Here is an 18,448-nt window from a genome sequence, read left to right as displayed (position 1 = left end):
ACAGAATTCTCATCTAGCTGCATAGTGTTATTTTAGCTATATGTTAAGAAATTTATGCTAAGGTGAGTAAGCTCAAGACGCGAATGTCGCCTGGCGCAATTAATGATCGAGGGGTACTCGCTACTGCAGTGGTCGATTTTGGTTCCACCAATAAAGTTAAACAAAACAAACTCACAGGTATCATGCGGTGTGCTAAATGTGCCGTGTTTTAAAATGTAATATCGCGTTGCTAATTAGAATTTTGAGGAAGTTAAGATTAGACACATTGTGAATATAAGTGGAAATTAAATGCTGCATTATGACTTATGACTTCGATACATCCTGAGTAAGAGCAACACTCGTGCTGATTATTTTCAAAAATATCCGAGTGAATTCGATTCTTATTCTGAAATTAGATCTAAAACCAGAATTGTCTAAGAAAACAACATTTTACATATACTTTATTACCTACAATATTTGTTATAACTTAAAACTCCAGAACCAATTACATTTTATTATTCGAGTTCCCTGTACAAGCAATCCTAGGAAGCACTTTCTATCAAACCACGTTGTACGCGAGTGGAATGAATTACCAGAAACAGTGATATGTGCTCCTTCAGTAAACAGTTTTAAAAACAGACTTGACAAACACTAAAAACAACTAAAAAAATGAACATTAATTGTTAAAAAAAAAAGTGCAGTGACATACACGCATCAGCTTTCAGCTGCTAGTGTATTAAACAATATAATAATAATAATTGAAAAAAATCATAATAGTACAAACTTATAAACTTATGACACTTATTATGTTTGTTGCTTTAAACTTAAGAAATGAAGATGTGATTATGTACAAAATAGCTTAAGTCTGATAATAAATGCCCAACACATTTAAACCATGTCACTAATTGTTAAGTTGAAAAATGTGAGTTTAATTACAATTTAATAATAGTGTTTGATCATCTGTAAAAACTTAGGTTAAACTTAGAGTGTTAGTCTGACTGGCTATAAATTTCCTTTTCTTCAGTGTCACAGAACTGGCAGAATGAAAATAAATAACCCTGCCCATTATGTAGTGACACCTACTGATGTTTGTCATCCGCGCTATGTGCAGAGCAGGTTCCCTGCATTTTGCTCTTTGTAGTTGGATCTGTGTGTGCTGCGGTGCGGGCACCGTGATGGCGGCGCGGTGAGGCGCGGCGCGGCGCCGGCATGGCGGACGAGGCGGGCGCCGACGTCGGCCAGAGCGACGCCGTGCTGCTGGCGCCGCTCACCGAGGACTCGTTCCTGCACAACCTGCATGTGCGCTACAAGCGGGACATCATTTACGTGAGTCAGGCCTTTATAAGCTCGCGCCATCTCTCAACAACTTTGGTGAAACTCACTATTAGTTAGACTAAAGTGTACATTTATTTATTTTTTCTTCATTTTCCATAGGGACGTTCTTGGTTGTAGGAATATTGGCTAGGAATTGTATCAACATCTTCAACTGCGCGGATTATCAGTAACTGATGGTTCAAAGGTAGAATACTATATTTTGTTACATGGTACAAGCAAGATGTTTATTTCAGTGTAATGTTTATTCTCTGGATCTCTTAATCGTACTTTAGGTCGTAGAAAATAAGACAACCCACTGTAGGTTAATGCCAAAATTGAGTTACCGCGCAGTGCTTGATGTCTTACGGTGGGGCCTCGATACTGTGCGATCGGAGCGGAGCAAGACTCGCAATCTGACCTCTCGCTTCCATTCATAGCTACATACAATCTGATACGCTAGCTGACACTGGTTCTCCTTTACAGACATATGTTGGCAACGCGTTAGTGTCAGTGAATCCATGCCGCGCGCTGCCGCAGTACTCCGCCGAGCTGGTGCGCGCCTACCTCGCGCGCCCGCCCTACCAGCTGCCGCCCCACCTGTACGTATGTTCCCTGCAGACATGAGGAGCGCCGGGGTCGGTCAAGCCGCGCCAAGCGCTGCCACAGTACTCTGCCGAGCTGGGGCGCGCCTACGATACTACCAAGGCTCGGAACCGGTTTATTTTTCATAAAATAAATACCGGATATTATATGACGTTCTTTTTCGTTCTTTGGTTTATTATTTCATTTCTAATGAGACAATTTAACAATACGAAGTCGGTACCCAAATCAGCCCTACGTAATGAGCATAAAATAATTAAAATATTAGGCTATTTCGGGTTTTTCAAAAAAACCGGTTCCGAGACCCGGATACTAGTATACTAATAAAATCATAAAATTTGTATCAATAAAAAACTTTGTAACATTATAAGAACATAAGTTATGCACCTTCACATACAGATACGCCATAACGGCAACCGCTTACCGCTGGGTCCGCGACCGCAACGAGAGCCAGTGCATCGTGATCACGGGCGAGAGCGGCGCCGGCAAGACGGAGGCGGCGCGCGTGTGCCTGCAGTGCGCCGTGGTGGCGGGTGCGGGGGTGGGGGGCGGCGCCGGCGCGGGGGGAGGCCGGCCCGACCAGGGCGGCGCGCTGGCCGCCGCCGGCACGCTGCTCGAGGCCTTCGGCAACGCCGCCACGGCCAGGAATCATAACGCTAGTCGATTTGTGAGTCGTTTCATTAACCTGGATTAGGATGTAGTATTTGTGGTAGTATTATAGATCGTCTTTAAATTCCTGTGCTACTTCTTGAAATAATAGTGTACAGTTTTGTAATTTGTTTGTATGGGAATACACCAATTATTACCTGTGTATGTATGTTGGCGATAACTCAAAAACTACTGAACAGATTTTTATGCCGTTTTCACCTAGTAATAGAGTGATTCTTGAGGAAGGTTTATGTGTATAATTTGTTAAGGTTTTGCGTAACCCGTGCAAAGCCGGGGCGGGTCGTTAGTTAAATGATATGTCTACCCCTTGAAGGGTTATCCTAAAAGACTTGTACTTTCAGGGCAAGCTCCTGGACATCGAGTTTGATTTCAAGGGCGAGCCCGTGGGCGGACATATAACGCACTGTAAGTACGGTTTAATTATCGTTTTCCATTCTCATGCTCAAAAAGTGCACCTTTATGTCGTGCGTAGACGACATAAAATCGCATTTTATGCTCTAGAGCATAAAGTAAAATCATCTATTACGACCCTTATTGACTTAGCAATAAAGTCCAAATTCTGCCATACAAACTGCCAGCCCTGCCGGCGCGCCCCCGACTGGCGCTCTCCCGATTGGCGTGCCCCGCGCCTCCGACCGGCCCAAGAACAATTTTCTTTAGTCTTGAATAAATACGTTAAAATAACCTAAAATATTCGATTTTTTGTATATTTTCCTCGCAATCGAAGTGACAAGCAGAGTGTACAACAAGGGCATAAATGTCCATTTTTACCCTCGTCCACTATTTTGGTCTTCGCTTCGCTCAGACCAAAAAATTGCCTCGGGTTGTACAATCTACTATTTACTATTTAATTCTGTTATTAAGTTTCCGCAAGATACAAATTTAATGTTTCTGTTTTTCACGCAGACTTATTGGAAAAGGTAATTCACTCGAGTTAATATTAAGAAAATTATAATACACAAAAAGAGGATTAGGTCGCCGACGCCGACTAATAGCTTCCTAAATGTCTGTCAATTCAAAAGAAACACTTGATAATCGTTTGTACCTATCTATCATTTGAATCATTTCATTTTGACAATTCTGTTTGTTAGAAAAATACATTTAACAGAGGTTTGTAAGAGGCTATGTTTTATAAATAGAAGTGTAAAAACAAAAATTCATATTTTTGTATTAAGTAAATAGATTAAATGGCCTGAAGTTACTGATATTGAAGTTGATATTTACAGAGCGGTTTCCTTCTCGCTTGTTTCGTAGCCACACTCCTAATCGGTGTTGGTATGTGCAGGAGCGAGCAAGTGGAGCATTAGAGGGAGAACGCAACTTCCACGTGTTGTACCAGTTGCTGGCCGGAGCAGAGCCACATTTGCTGAGTGAGTGCCGCTTAGTTTACCCTACGTTTTGTTAAATCAAACCCCGATTTATTCCCATTTATTATCCCAGAAGAGTTAAAAGAGTTACACCTAAATCTATTTAAAAGAAAATTAAAGGCAGAGCTAATTGAAAAAACATATTATAAAATAGAACATTTTTTTAATGATAAAGTTTAATGTAATCCTATTCCTATTTAAAATAATAATTCAATAATGTATTATAACGACATGTAAGATGGAAGTCTATTTTGTATTAACTCTCTTCCTGTTTCATATTTTTTTGACTATATAACATTATACCTAATTATTTTTATTACTTATTTAAATCAGTAATAATATGCATGCACTAGATTAAGTAGTTAACTAGGTTAAACATACTCTAATTTTCACATGCCTAACGGCCGAATGTATTAAGGTTCAGTATCATTATTGTAACATCTCATGTACCATATGTTCTTGTGAATAAATGACAATTCAATTCAATTCAATACGTTCTCGTGTTAGAGGGTGGTATTATGAGAAATCGGTCAGGTGGAATACCACCCTTAGACTATTGTTTCTCGTTTATGTCGTCTTATTTTTAGCTAACTTCAAAATTACAAAAGGAAGGTTTCCAATTCGGTCTCATGATTTTTTTTTTTTTTTTTTTTTTTTTTTTTTAAGAAACAAACAGTCTTTTATAGTTATATATAACACTGGAACTTTTCTTAAAACTAGACTTGCAGTTTCCTTAATGAAAATATTTTAACATCATGTTTATTATGTATAGCTGGTCAAGCAAATCTTGTCAGTAAAAAAAGGCGCGAAATTCAAATTTTCTATGGGACGATATCCCTTCGCGCCTACATTTTTCAAATTTGCCGCCTTTTTCTACTGACAAGATCTGCTTGACCAGCTATAGTCTCTACATAGTAAAACAGAGCTATTTGTGCGTGCAAAAACAAACCAAAAAAGAAAAAAAAAAATGAAAATAAAAACATAAGAGTATTATAACAACCTTATGGTATTGTAACATAGACATTTTCTTAAATTTTAATTTAATATTTTTGGGTTGATTTCATAATTAAAAGTAAAATATAATTTCTCTTATTTCAACGATTTTAACGGTGTCCCGAACATACTCGATTGGTTGCACTTCTATGCATAATCTGTTTCATTCAAATGCACCTCTCATAGATATAAGATATACAGATACCTTCCAAGCGAGCTGTCAGTGGGACCATAGTCTAATAAAACATGGTCTTCCATTCCCAGAGTGACACGGGGCTACGTCACAACAACATGGCCGCTATATATAGCGCTATCGCATATTATCATATAGCGCTGTCGCGTGATGACGTAAGCCCGTGTCAGTTAGGTGACCTAGAAAAGACGGGAATGGAGTACCAGGCGGAGTATATTATTATACCATGAGTGGGACCACTTTTTGTTTAGTGTACGATTAACAAAGCGGCCCACTTTGCTGTAGCCATGTCGATAAAGTCATATCGATAAACTATCGACATTTCTTGCAATTTTAATTTTACGTCAAAGGTTTAACGATACCTAAAATTAACAAAAACGCTTTTATTCTTTATTGTGGTTATCAGATCACAATTTTATAGTCACGCCCCAGGAGAGAACCAAGGGAAAGTTCAGATATTTAATTAAAATACATAAATACGTACTAAAATAGGTGTTCCGCAATAATTGAATTATTTTATTATTTTACATACTTATATATTAGGTCCTTACCTATGAAATTGGCGTTTTTGTTCATAGATATAAGTCTGATCCTAGTTTTTTTTTTTTACAAAAGTACATACACAATTACAATAAAACTACAGTGCACTCAATAAACAACGATTTTACATACAATTAATTGTTATTTTTTATTGTTAAGTGTTCAGAATTAAGCCTTGAAAATAGGTCTTTTCATGTGCTGTCGGTTCGAGTATTAAAATTACTTATATTTTTCTAATGGTACCAATTTTCAAGAAATGGAGATATTGAAAACATACCTTAAAGGTGTCAAAAATTACTGGAAAATTTTTGTTTGGTTTGAATTAGCCATCAAAAAAATATCCGCAAAATTAATTGTATGGAAATTCGTGTTTCGTTGAAATTCTCCGGACAAAACGCCAATTTCATAGGTAATGACCTAATATTATACATTAGCATTTCAATTATGTTTATGTTTAACGAAGATATTGAAGCTTCAATTAATCGCTATTTCGTTCCGCTGTGTAGCGTTTATCGATATATAACATGATTAAAATCGACTTTTCACATCCCTAAAAGAGCACACATATACGTTTTTACGCAAACATGCAAAACCTGGGTCACCTAAAAAGGGGACACTTGGATTTGAAGTCCATCTTGTCAACAGTATGGTTGTCCTTTTTTGACAAACGGCATTTTTAAAAGAGCAAGGAAAGAGAAATGATACTAGTTGCTGCGCCGTCAAAGAGAACAGACAGAGTAGGGGGCTTGGCACCTCTTGATGCTTATCTGTTGTCATATAAATAAAAATAATTGAAACTTGAGATATTTATGTTGGTATGTTGTCACTCAAGGAAAACTTTGTATGATTTAGGTATGATTTTTTTTGGTAAAAGATAATTTTTATGTAAAACAAAACAAAGAAATTACAGAATCCTAAAGGGGTTCTGGAATGAAACGTTATTAGTTTTTATAGTAAAATTATATTTCTTAGGCTCAGAGTGATAAATCAGTCGGAATTTTCGAACGATTTCTGTCTTCAGGGGATTGGCACCCTACCTTTGTTTTGGCCTTTTGTACTCAACATATGAGAAGGTCATTCTGAGATGACATGACATTTGATGTGTGGACCCCTCCGGAGACGCACGCTCGCATGAGCCCTATTTGTGGTAAGACCACACATTCAACATGGTGGTCAAAATGGTGGAAGCAGTTCGAGTCCTTCGGTGTGTTCCACTGAAGTTGTCTCCTGCTCGAGGGAAGGGAGCGCTCCGCCAGAAGTCCTAACAGCTTCCAGTGCGGAGCCGGGAGCTTTCGTTTTGTTTTGAAATTCATTTGAAGATGTTTTAAGATGTTTAGAAGTTGTAAAATGAGGCTGTGGGAACTGTACCACACCATCTGCAGGGGCCGGCTCCAACCAGGTTAGCAGCTAGCTGCCCGGGGAAAGGCGAGATCGCTCCCCGCTGCTCTGGTTCCAGCAGCAGCTTTGAGGTCGGTCCGTTGCATAACTTTTGAGTGGCATCAGCGCTCAACTACAAATTTAAAATGGTTTAATAAAATTCAGTTTAAAGTTTTGAAAGTTCTGGTGCATAAAACTTAGGTATTTCGAAATTTAGTTTTTAGTATTTAATTCATTGGTGTAAACCCTTATAACTTGAACCTGTGAAGCGACCCAGCTTTTCCACTGAGCTTTTATAGTGCCTAATGATTAGGAATAAAATTAGTTAGATATAAATTTGTTTAATTGTTTCTCCTCCTAGCTTTCCTACAGCGAGGTTTCCATTTAGTTTATTTTAATTTATTTTGATTTAATTTTATTTTGTTAACATGGCTGTTTCTATTTTAGACAAGCGGAGCTTTTTCATTTAATTATTTTTACCCCCTTTCAAAACAGCCGTGTTACAGTATTGTTACCAATTTTCACAAACTGAATCTTGAAAAGGTTTTGTTATTTTATTAATAAAGAAATTATAAAAAGCAATAACATCTAATACTGAGATTACTGAGATTATTTCTTTATGGCGCCAATCTAAAGATTTGGGTTATTAATTATTACACTGCATAGATAGTGTTTTAAATCTATTAAGTTTCTCACAGAAACATCAAGGCTCAAAAATGTATTGTTGTACAACCTGCACGCCCTTCCAACAAAACTATTTTTTGCGTAAGCAGTCCGACTACGGGGGTTAAAAGAGGGGATTTTTCCTGCAAGCACGTTCACAACGTCGAGGGACTCTGAAGGAAAGTGAATGTAATAAATTTTTATGTTTGTTTTACCTCAGAACTCCGTCATCAACCGGTTTGGACAATAATTTTAGTTTGCAAGTAAAGATTGGTCCTATTTTTGTCATAATCCAGCTTTGATGTAGGAGTTCATGAGGAATCGAGGGAACGGGATCTTGTATTGGCATCAAAAAATCAAGCGTTTACATTCAAATAAGTGAAATTTGATGAAGTGGAACTGCTGATGATGATCAGAGCGGAACTCTTCAACGACGCATAGTTCACGTTTGGCGATTTGTCCTCTTCGTTATGTTTGTTGAGCGAGTTAAGTTTCCAGGCCACATTTTTTAAGCTCGAGTTCTGATGATGGATTCTATGAGGTATCGGGACAACTGCTGAACTCTTATAAGCATATTTATTCGCAGAGAGACTGAAACTCCAGCGGTCATGGGAGCACTACGCGGTGCTGCGCGGCTGCGGCGCCGCGCCCGCGCCGGCGCCCTGCTCCCCGCGCCGCACCCCGCCGCCGCCACCCCCGCCACCCCCCGGCGTCCGCGAGCACGCCGACAAGGACCACTTCCAGTTCACTAAGGTACTACAGCTCCATGTGGAGCCCTAAGCCGTGTCCCGGCCTCACATCAAATCAATACATACGGGTGGGTAGGTTCGTTATGTTGCTTCAGATTCCCGAAGGGCAAACTGTTCAGAAAAAGGACCGTCGACTCTGGAAACGACACAATGATTTTCACGTTTCACGATATGCCAAGGAATTTTTATGATATGGCGGATATTACGATCGGCCGCCGACAATTATAATCCGAGTTTTTAAGTGTTATCATAAAGTTTTTTGTTGTTAGGCGGCGATGGCGAGACTCGGGCTGAGCGCCAGCGAGTGCGGCGGCGTCCTACGTCTGCTGGCCTTCCTGCTGAAGCTGGGCAACGTGCAGTTCGAGCCCACCACCACCATCGACGGCGCGCTCGCCACCTGCCTCCACCACGAGTACGGTGCGTGCCTGAACTGTAGCCTATGTCCTCGCCATTCACATCCTGAGAACAACAGGACTATTTTTAATATTTACAGATCAATGGAAACAGTCACATTCGCTTCGTTTTGTTTTTTATACAGTATAAATTGCACTCTATTTTCTTCACTATCGGTTCAAATTCCTGTGGCATTTTTGTTGTATGGTGGGTCTCATTAAGATAAGATGTGTGAAGACGGCGTGTGTTGCAGAGCTGCGCGAGGCGTGCGCGCTGGTGGGCGTGGAGGCGGCGGCGCTGGCGGCCGCGCTGGGCGCGCCGCCGCCCGGGGAGCCCACAGACCACTCGCCCGGTTAGTTCCAAGCTCCTTACTTTTTGATCATGTTTCGTCCAAATTTTCATATAAGTATTTTTTGTAAACATTGGAGTTTTTAGCAGAGCTACAAATATAACCTAACCTAATGTCATGCCATAATGCCTGATTTAACCTAAATTCGTCGAAACGCTTTTGAAAAAAAAATGTATTCGATTATTTCGGGCAACATGGTATCGGGAATAAATATGCCGGAACATTGATACCTACATTACCGACAAAAGTAGTTTTGAATTCATATTAAAATTTCTAAAAAAATCTGTAGCTCAGATTGGTCGTATTTGTACAGAATGCGAGACAGGCGAAGAGGAGAGCTCCAGCGCCAGCGGGTCGGGCTGCGCGCGGGGAGGGGGCGGGGGCGGGGACACGGGCGCATGCGCGGGCTGCGGCGCGTGCGGCGGCGCCGGCGCCGAGTGGGCGCGCGCGCGGCGCGACCGCCTGCTGCAGGCGCTGTACGCGCGGCTGTTCGCCTGGCTGCTCGCCCGCGTCAACGAGGCTATCAAGGTCAGCGGGGGGAGGGGGGACGGGCGCATGCGCGGGCTGCGGCGCGTGCGGCGGCGCCGGCGCCGAGTGGGCGCGCGCGCGGCGCGACCGCCTGCTGCAGGCGCTGTACGCGCGGCTGTTCGCCTGGCTGCTCGCCCGCGTCAACGAGGCTATCAAGGTCAGCGGGGGGAGGGGGGACGGGCGCATGCGCGGGCTGCGGCGCGTGCGGCGGCGCCGGCGCCGAGTGGGCGCGCGCGCGGCGCGACCGCCTGCTGCAGGCGCTGTACGCGCGGCTGTTCGCCTGGCTGCTCGCCCGCGTCAACGAGGCTATCAAGGTCAGCGGGGGGAGGGGGGACGGGCGCATGCGCGGGCTGCGGCGCGTGCGGCGGCGCCGGCGCCGAGTGGGCGCGCGCGCGGCGCGACCGCCTGCTGCAGGCGCTGTACGCGCGGCTGTTCGCCTGGCTGCTCGCCCGCGTCAACGAGGCTATCAAGGTCAGCGGGGGGAGGGGGGACGGGCGCATGCGCGGGCTGCGGCGCGTGCGGCGGCGCCGGCGCCGAGTGGGCGCGCGCGCGGCGCGACCGCCTGCTGCAGGCGCTGTACGCGCGGCTGTTCGCCTGGCTGCTCGCCCGCGTCAACGAGGCTATCAAGGTCAGCGGGGGGAGGGGGGACGGGCGCATGCGCGGGCTGCGGCGCGTGCGGCGGCGCCGGCGCCGAGTGGGCGCGCGCGCGGCGCGACCGCCTGCTGCAGGCGCTGTACGCGCGGCTGTTCGCCTGGCTGCTCGCCCGCGTCAACGAGGCTATCAAGGTCAGCGGGGGGAGGGGGGACGGGCGCATGCGCGGGCTGCGGCGCGTGCGGCGGCGCCGGCGCCGAGTGGGCGCGCGCGCGGCGCGACCGCCTGCTGCAGGCGCTGTACGCGCGGCTGTTCGCCTGGCTGCTCGCCCGCGTCAACGAGGCTATCAAGGTCAGCGGCGGTGGGAGCGCCCGCCTGTTACAGCCCGGTTCTGGGGGGTCTGAAACTTCCTTACACGTCAAACCGTAATCAAAGTCGTAGCGATTGTAATTTACCATCCGTTTCCTTTTTGTAGCCGGCGGAGCCCGGCAAGCGTCGCTCCCTCGGCATCCTCGACGTGTACGGCTTCGAGGCGCTCGCGCAGAACGGCCTCGAGCGTCTCCTCATCAACTACGCGGCCGAGCGACTCCAGGCGGCCGTCACCAACGCGACGCTCCGCAGGGAGCAGGAGGAGTACGCCCGCGAGCAGCTCGCCTGGACGCCGCTGCCGTACCGCGACCACGAGCAGCACGCCGACCTGCTGGACGCGGTGAGACTTGCAGCGGTGCAGCCTCGAGCCTGTAGGCTGCTGTCACAAACGCGACCCTTCGCAGTACGACTAGGATTCGATCAAATTGTTCATTATCAATTTTAAACCCAATTTGCAACTAAATTTTTCTTGGTTGTACAAGCTAGGTGCGCCTTTATTAAAATAACTAACTAACTAATTTGGCTCAGCGATCTAAAGAGAATTTTGGCCTCCGAAACGAGAGCATGCCACCTGTCCCGATCCTGCCAGTTACTGACGCGAATCTGAAGCAGATATTATTATTAAAAGAGGTACGTTTAATTCTGTCGATCCACTGCGCGCCTGCACTAACCTCACAATATCACTCACAGGGCCCGGACAGTGTGCTAGGCTGCCTGCGCGAAGCGGGCGCCGGCGACGCCGGCTTCATCGCGCGCCTGCAGCGGCGGCGCCACCCACATCTGCGGGTATTGCCGCCCGACCACTTCCAGTACGTACTCACTGAATTATTTCTTAACTCATTGGATAATCTCCCAACAATAGATCCGTTTTCATTTTGCGGCTGGAATAACGCGTTTTGGATAATATTTGTGTTGTATTTTTGTGCCAGAGTGACCCACTTCGCCGGCCCCGTGGTGTACAGCGCGCGCGGCATGGTGAGCAAGAACCGCGACGTGGTGTGCCGCAGCTGCTGCGCCGCGCTGGCGTGCGCACGCGAGCCGCTCCTCGCGGCGCTGTTCCCGCCCGAGCGCCCCGCGGCCAACCCGCGAGGTCAGTGCCCTGTGTGTACCCGCGACGTGGTGTGCCGCAGCTGCTGCGCCGCGCTGGCGTGCGCACGCGAGCCGCTCCTCGCGGCGCTGTTCCCGCCCGAGCGCCCCGCGGCCAACCCGCGAGGTCAGTGCCCTGTGTGTACCCGCGACGTGGTGTGCCGCAGCTGCTGCGCCGCGCTGGCGTGCGCACGCGAGCCGCTCCTCGCGGCGCTGTTCCCGCCCGAGCGCCCCGCGGCCTACCCGCGAGGTCAGTGCCCTGTGTGTACCCGCGACGTGGTGTGCCGCAGCTGCTGCGCCGCGCTGGCGTGCGCACGCGAGCCGCTCCTCGCGGCGCTGTTCCCGCCCGAGCGCCCCGCGGCCAACCCGCGAGGTCAGTGCCCTGTGTGTACCCGCGACGTGGTGTGCCGCAGCTGCTGCGCCGCGCTGGCGTGCGCACGCGAGCCGCTCCTCGCGGCGCTGTTCCCGCCCGAGCGCCCCGCGGCCGACCCGCGAGGTCAGTGCCCTGTGTGTACCCGCGACGTGGTGTGCCGCAGCTGCTGCGCCGCGCTGGCGTGCGCACGCGAGCCGCTCCTCGCGGCGCTGTTCCCGCCCGAGCGCCCCGCGGCCAACCCGCGAGGTCAGTGCCCTGTGTGTACCCGCGACGTGGTGTGCCGCAGCTGCTGCGCCGCGCTGGCGTGCGCACGCGAGCCGCTCCTCGCGGCGCTGTTCCCGCCCGAGCGCCCCGCGGCCAACCCGCGAGGTCAGTGCCCTGTGTGTACCCGCGACATGGTGTGCCGCAGCTGCTGCGCCGCGCTGGCGTGCGCACGCGAGCCGCTCCTCGCGGCGCTGTTCCCGCCCGAGCGCCCCGCGGCCGACCCGCGAGGTCAGTGCCCTGTGTGTACCCGCGACGTGGTGTGCCGCAGCTGCTGCGCCGCGCTGGCGTGCGCACGCGAACCGCTCCTCGCGGCGCTGTTCCCGCCCGAGCGCCCCGCGGCCAACCCGCGAGGTCAGTGCCCTGTGTGTACCCGCGACGTGGTGTGCCGCAGCTGCTGCGCCGCGCTGGCGTGCGCACGCGAGCCGCTCCTCGCGGCGCTGTTCCCGCCCGAGCGCCCCGCGGCCAACCCGCGAGGTCAGTGCCCTGTGTGTACCCGCGACGTGGTGTGCCGCAGCTGCTGCGCCGCGCTGGCGTGCGCACGCGAGCCGCTCCTCGCGGCGCTGTTCCCGCCCGAGCGCCCCGCGGCCAACCCGCGAGGTCAGTGCCCTGTGTGTACCCGCGACGTGGTGTGCCGCAGCTGCTGCGCCGCGCTGGCGTGCGCACGCGAGCCGCTCCTCGCGGCGCTGTTCCCGCCCGAGCGCCCCGCGGCCAACCCGCGAGGTCAGTGCCCTGTGTGTACCCGCGACGTGGTGTGCCGCAGCTGCTGCGCCGCGCTGGCGTGCGCACGCGAGCCGCTCCTCGCGGCGCTGTTCCCGCCCGAGCGCCCCGCGGCCAACCCGCGAGGTCAGTGCCCTGTGTGTACCCGCGACGTGGTGTGCCGCAGCTGCTGCGCCGCGCTGGCGTGCGCACGCGAGCCGCTCCTCGCGGCGCTGTTCCCGCCCGAGCGCCCCGCGGCCAACCCGCGAGGTCAGTGCCCTGTGTGTACCCGCGACGTGGTGTGCCGCAGCTGCTGCGCCGCGCTGGCGTGCGCACGCGAGCCGCTCCTCGCGGCGCTGTTCCCGCCCGAGCGCCCCGCGGCCAACCCGCGAGGTCAGTGCCCTGTGTGTACCCGTGACGTGGTGTGCCGCAGCTGCTGCGCCGCGCTGGCGTGCGCACGCGAGCCGCTCCTCGCGGCGCTGTTCCCGCCCGAGCGCCCCGCGGCCTACCCGCGAGGTCAGTGCCCTGTGTGTACCCGCGACGTGGTGTGCCGCAGCTGCTGCGCCGCGCTGGCGTGCGCACGCGAGCCGCGCCTCGCGGCGCTGTTCCCGCCCGAGCGCCCCGCGGCCAACCCGCGAGGTCAGTGCCCTGTGTGTACCCGCGACGTGGTGTGCCGCAGCTGCTGCGCCGCGCTGGCGTGCGCACGCGAGCCGCTCCTCGCGGCGCTGTTCCCGCCCGAGCGCCCCGCGGCCGACCCGCGAGGTCAGTGCCCTGTGTGTACCCGCGACGTGGTGTGCCGCAGCTGCTGCGCCGCGCTGGCGTGCGCACGCGAGCCGCTCCTCGCGGCGCTGTTCCCGCCCGAGCGCCCCGCGGCCAACCCGCGAGGTCAGTGCCCTGTGTGTACCCGCGACGTGGTGTGCCGCAGCTGCTGCGCCGCGCTGGCGTGCGCACGCGAGCCGCTCCTCGCGGCGCTGTTCCCGCCCGAGCGCCCCGCGGCCAACCCGCGAGGTCAGTGCCCTGTGTGTACCCGCGACGTGGTGTGCCGCAGCTGCTGCGCCGCGCTGGCGTGCGCACGCGAGCCGCTCCTCGCGGCGCTGTTCCCGCCCGAGCGCCCCGCGGCCAACCCGCGAGGTCAGTGCCCTGTGTGTACCCGCGACGTGGTGTGCCGCAGCTGCTGCGCCGCGCTGGCGTGCGCACGCGAGCCGCTCCTCGCGGCGCTGTTCCCGCCCGAGCGCCCCGCGGCCAACCCGCGAGGTCAGTGCCCTGTGTGTACCCGCGACGTGGTGTGCCGCAGCTGCTGCGCCGCGCTGGCGTGCGCACGCGAGCCGCTCCTCGCGGCGCTGTTCCCGCCCGAGCGCCCCGCGGCCAACCCGCGAGGTCAGTGCCCTGTGTGTACCCGCGACGTGGTGTGCCGCAGCTGCTGCGCCGCGCTGGCGTGCGCACGCGAGCCGCTCCTCGCGGCGCTGTTCCCGCCCGAGCGCCCCGCGGCCAACCCGCGAGGTCAGTGCCCTGTGTGTACCCGCGACGTGGTGTGCCGCAGCTGCTGCGCCGCGCTGGCGTGCGCACGCGAGCCGCTCCTCGCGGCGCTGTTCCCGCCCGAGCGCCCCGCGGCCAACCCGCGAGGTCAGTGCCCTGTGTGTACCCGCGACGTGGTGTGCCGCAGCTGCTGCGCCGCGCTGGCGTGCGCACGCGAGCCGCTCCTCGCGGCGCTGTTCCCGCCCGAGCGCCCCGCGGCCAACCCGCGAGGTCAGTGCCCTGTGTGTACCCGCGACGTGGTGTGCCGCAGCTGCTGCGCCGCGCTGGCGTGCGCACGCGAGCCGCTCCTCGCGGCGCTGTTCCCGCCCGAGCGCCCCGCGGCCTACCCGCGAGGTCAGTGCCCTGTGTGTACCCGCGACGTGGTGTGCCGCAGCTGCTGCGCCGCGCTGGCGTGCGCACGCGAGCCGCTCCTCGCGGCGCTGTTCCCGCCCGAGCGCCCCGCGGCCAACCCGCGAGGTCAGTGCCCTGTGTGTACCCGCGACGTGGTGTGCCGCAGCTGCTGCGCCGCGCTGGCGTGCGCACGCGAGCCGCTCCTCGCGGCGCTGTTCCCGCCCGAGCGCTCCGCGCCCAACCCGCGAGGTCAGTGCCCTGTGTTTGGGTATTCACGGCAGGCCCTCTTGACTTCAACACGATGCTGTCCTAAGCGAGTCTGAAGATCTCGGTTTTTGCTATACAGAGTGTTTTTTACTGGAATGGAAATGGGATAATTCACACTTGGCCACAATTGTTCTCACAAAAACAATTTCTGAGACATTCGATTATTAATTTATTATTTATTTTACGATAGTTAGTTACAAATGTTGTCATAACGACTGCCACTTTTCTGTCACTACACCAAATGAACTCGAATTTAACATATGTATTTTGGTGTCAGGTTCACCTCGGCGGCCGGCGGCGCTGGCGTGCCGGCAGCGCGCGCTGGTGGGCGCGCTGCTGCGGCGGCTGCCGGCGGCGCCGCGCCTGGTGCGCTGCCTGCGCGCCGACCCCGCGCTGCGCCCGCACCGGTTCGACACCGCGCTGCTGCGCCACCAGCTGCGCACCCAGGGGTGAGAGTTGCGTTAGACAAAGGGTGCTAGTGTTGGTGCTCCGGCGTCGGCCGGCAGCGGTGTGCTTGAGCTCGGAACGCATGTGTCATTAGAAGTATGACTATGTTAATAATAATAGGGAAACGCGAACGGTCTACATTCCAGCATTTTTTGACGCAGCACTATAATTTCCTAAAATGTTTACCATGTGAATAGATTATTTTCAATGAGAGGCGACATCATTATGCAATATTATGTTTATTGGTTGTAATTGTTAGCATCATGGACATGGCGCTGCTGCGGCGCGCGGGCTGGTGCGAGTCGTGGTGCGCGCGCGGCGTGCTGGCGCGCTACGGGCTGCTGGCCGCGCATGCGCGTGCGCACGCCGAGCCCGCCGACCCCGTGCGCGCCGCCCGGGCGCTGCTGCGCAAGCTGCCCATCCCCAGCGCCGAGTTCGCCTACGGACGGACGAAGGTCTTCATACGGAGCCCGAGGACGGTGAGTGCGCTATCATAAAGCGAATACCGATTATTACTTACAAGAGAATTTTCGATTCTTTATCGATTTGTTGATGTCGTTGTGTCGGACAGGTTTGGGAGCTAGAAGCGTTACGATCAGCGCGAGTAGAAGAACTAATCCGAGCGGCGCAAGCGGCGTGGCGGAGACACAGACAGCGGAGACGAGCGCGAGCGCAGCGCGTCATCGCACGCGCGTGGCGCGCCAGCCGCCAGCAGCCCGGCCGAGCCAGTCGGCCGAGGCAGACGGGAGAAGGTAAGTGATGTTTCAGTATAGCTGACAGAGGTACCTTGCATCGTGTGCAACCATTATTTATTTTTATTTTATTTTTATTTATTTATTTATTTATTTATTTTATTTATTTGGAGAACCAACAGCTATGACAATACCATAGAAATTATAGTGGATACAGAAAGCCAATTATAGGAACTCACAGGTAGTAACACAATACTAAACTAACAGGTACTACTTATACTAAGGTCACGCACTATCGCAAGCACATATATATGTGAACAAAGCCAACACAAATTATATCTAGTAAAGATAAATTGAAAGTAACAAAGATACTAATTAATAAGTAACAAAATGAGGAATATTAAAGTAAAAATATTAATAATACATTTGTAGGTATTTAAGAAGGCGACAACACGCTCACTCAATAGACTCGAAATATCTCTGCACTACATTACGTCTCACGTTAGGGATTCTACAGTTGAATATATCAATATCAAATTCTTTAGACAACTCGTTAAGGTTACGACTGGCGCGCGTTAAAAAACTATTCTGTCTGTATTTGGAAGATGCATTTTTGATTGCTAATGGGGGATGATACCTTTTAGAACGAGAGGGGGTTTTGAAACACAGTTTACTTAGCAACTCGGGGCAATCGATTACACCATTAGTAATACTTATTAGGTAGCTAATATCGGCTACTTCACGGCGTTTTTGTAAAGGGACAAGGTGATGGTGCTTACATATTTTAAGATAGTTGGAAGAACTGTAGGGATATTTTAATTTAAAGCAAAGGTGTTTTACGAATTTTTGTTGAATGCGTTCGATTCTGTCTATATATGTATGGTAGCAAGGGTTCCAGACCTGAGAGGCATATTGTAACTTACTTCTAACATATGACCAATAAAGCACTTTAAGCGTCTTAGCCTGAGTGAAGTGAATAGAATTGCGCATTATGAAACCTAGTGCTTTATAAGCGCCACTAATAATGCTATTGATGTGATTATCAAAAATCAGTTTTGAGTCGTGCATGACACCTAAATCTCTCATACATGATACTTTGTGAAGAGTTTGGCCCTTTAAGGCATAGTTAGTGTCGATTAAGTTACGTTTTATTCCAAAATTATTTGCTAATTTACTGGCATTATATTGATCTAGTAAACTTGCCAATATGTGAATATAATCCTTGACCTTTCCAGTTTCCTCACAGATTTCCCCAACGTTAATTCACTCCAGTTGTTGTGTCAGGCGCTCCGGCCCCCGGATGCTTGCGCACCGCCGCCGCAGCGAGCATCTGGCGCTGGTGGAGCACCGGGGCGCGCCGCCAGCACCTGCTGGGGCTGTGGCGGCGGCTGCCGGCGCGGCACCGCAGCCCGCTGTGCGCCGCCTGGCCCGCGCCGCAGCGCCCCGCGCTGCTCGCCCGGACCGACGCGCTCCTGAGGAGACTACACCACAGGTGGCGGTGCCAAGTGTACCGCCAGGCCTTCGATCAGACGGCCCGGAACAGGATGCGGGAGAAGGTAAATAGTTGCCCAATTTCGTAGTAGATGGCGCGGTTCTATCGCTTACATCGCGCTACTAAGATGGGAGTACGCTCTTTTCTTGAAGGTTTGACGATCTTGTAGGTCCTGAAATACCGCACGCGACAGTTCATTTCACAGTTTAGCTGTGCGAGGCGGGAAGTTTTCCGGTTCAGCTGAGGAGTGCCAACCGTCTAAGTGGTGAAGAAGGAAATGTCGGCTTAAGTATCGGTCGGTTGCAGGTGACGGCATCGGTGCTGTTCAAGGAGAGGAAGGCGCGCTACGGCGCGTCGGTGGCGCACCCGTTCGTGGGCGACTACGTGCGCCTGCGCGCCTCGGGCGCCTGGCGCCGCGGGCCCGCCGCCGCCGCGCCGCACGACCGCTACGTCGTGTTCGCCGACGTCGTGGGCAAGGTGCGCCACAAGTTCTATCCTACAGATCTGGGGGCCAAAACCTAACCATTAAACGCTACCTACTAGGTACCACAGAATAAATAATAGTACTAGCGTACAGAAAGGACACTTCCT

Source organism: Cydia splendana, chromosome 2, assembly GCF_910591565.1.
Source record: "Cydia splendana chromosome 2, ilCydSple1.2, whole genome shotgun sequence".
Classification (NCBI taxonomy): domain Eukaryota; kingdom Metazoa; phylum Arthropoda; class Insecta; order Lepidoptera; family Tortricidae; genus Cydia; species Cydia splendana.
Note: the sequence above shows the minus strand (reverse complement) of the source record.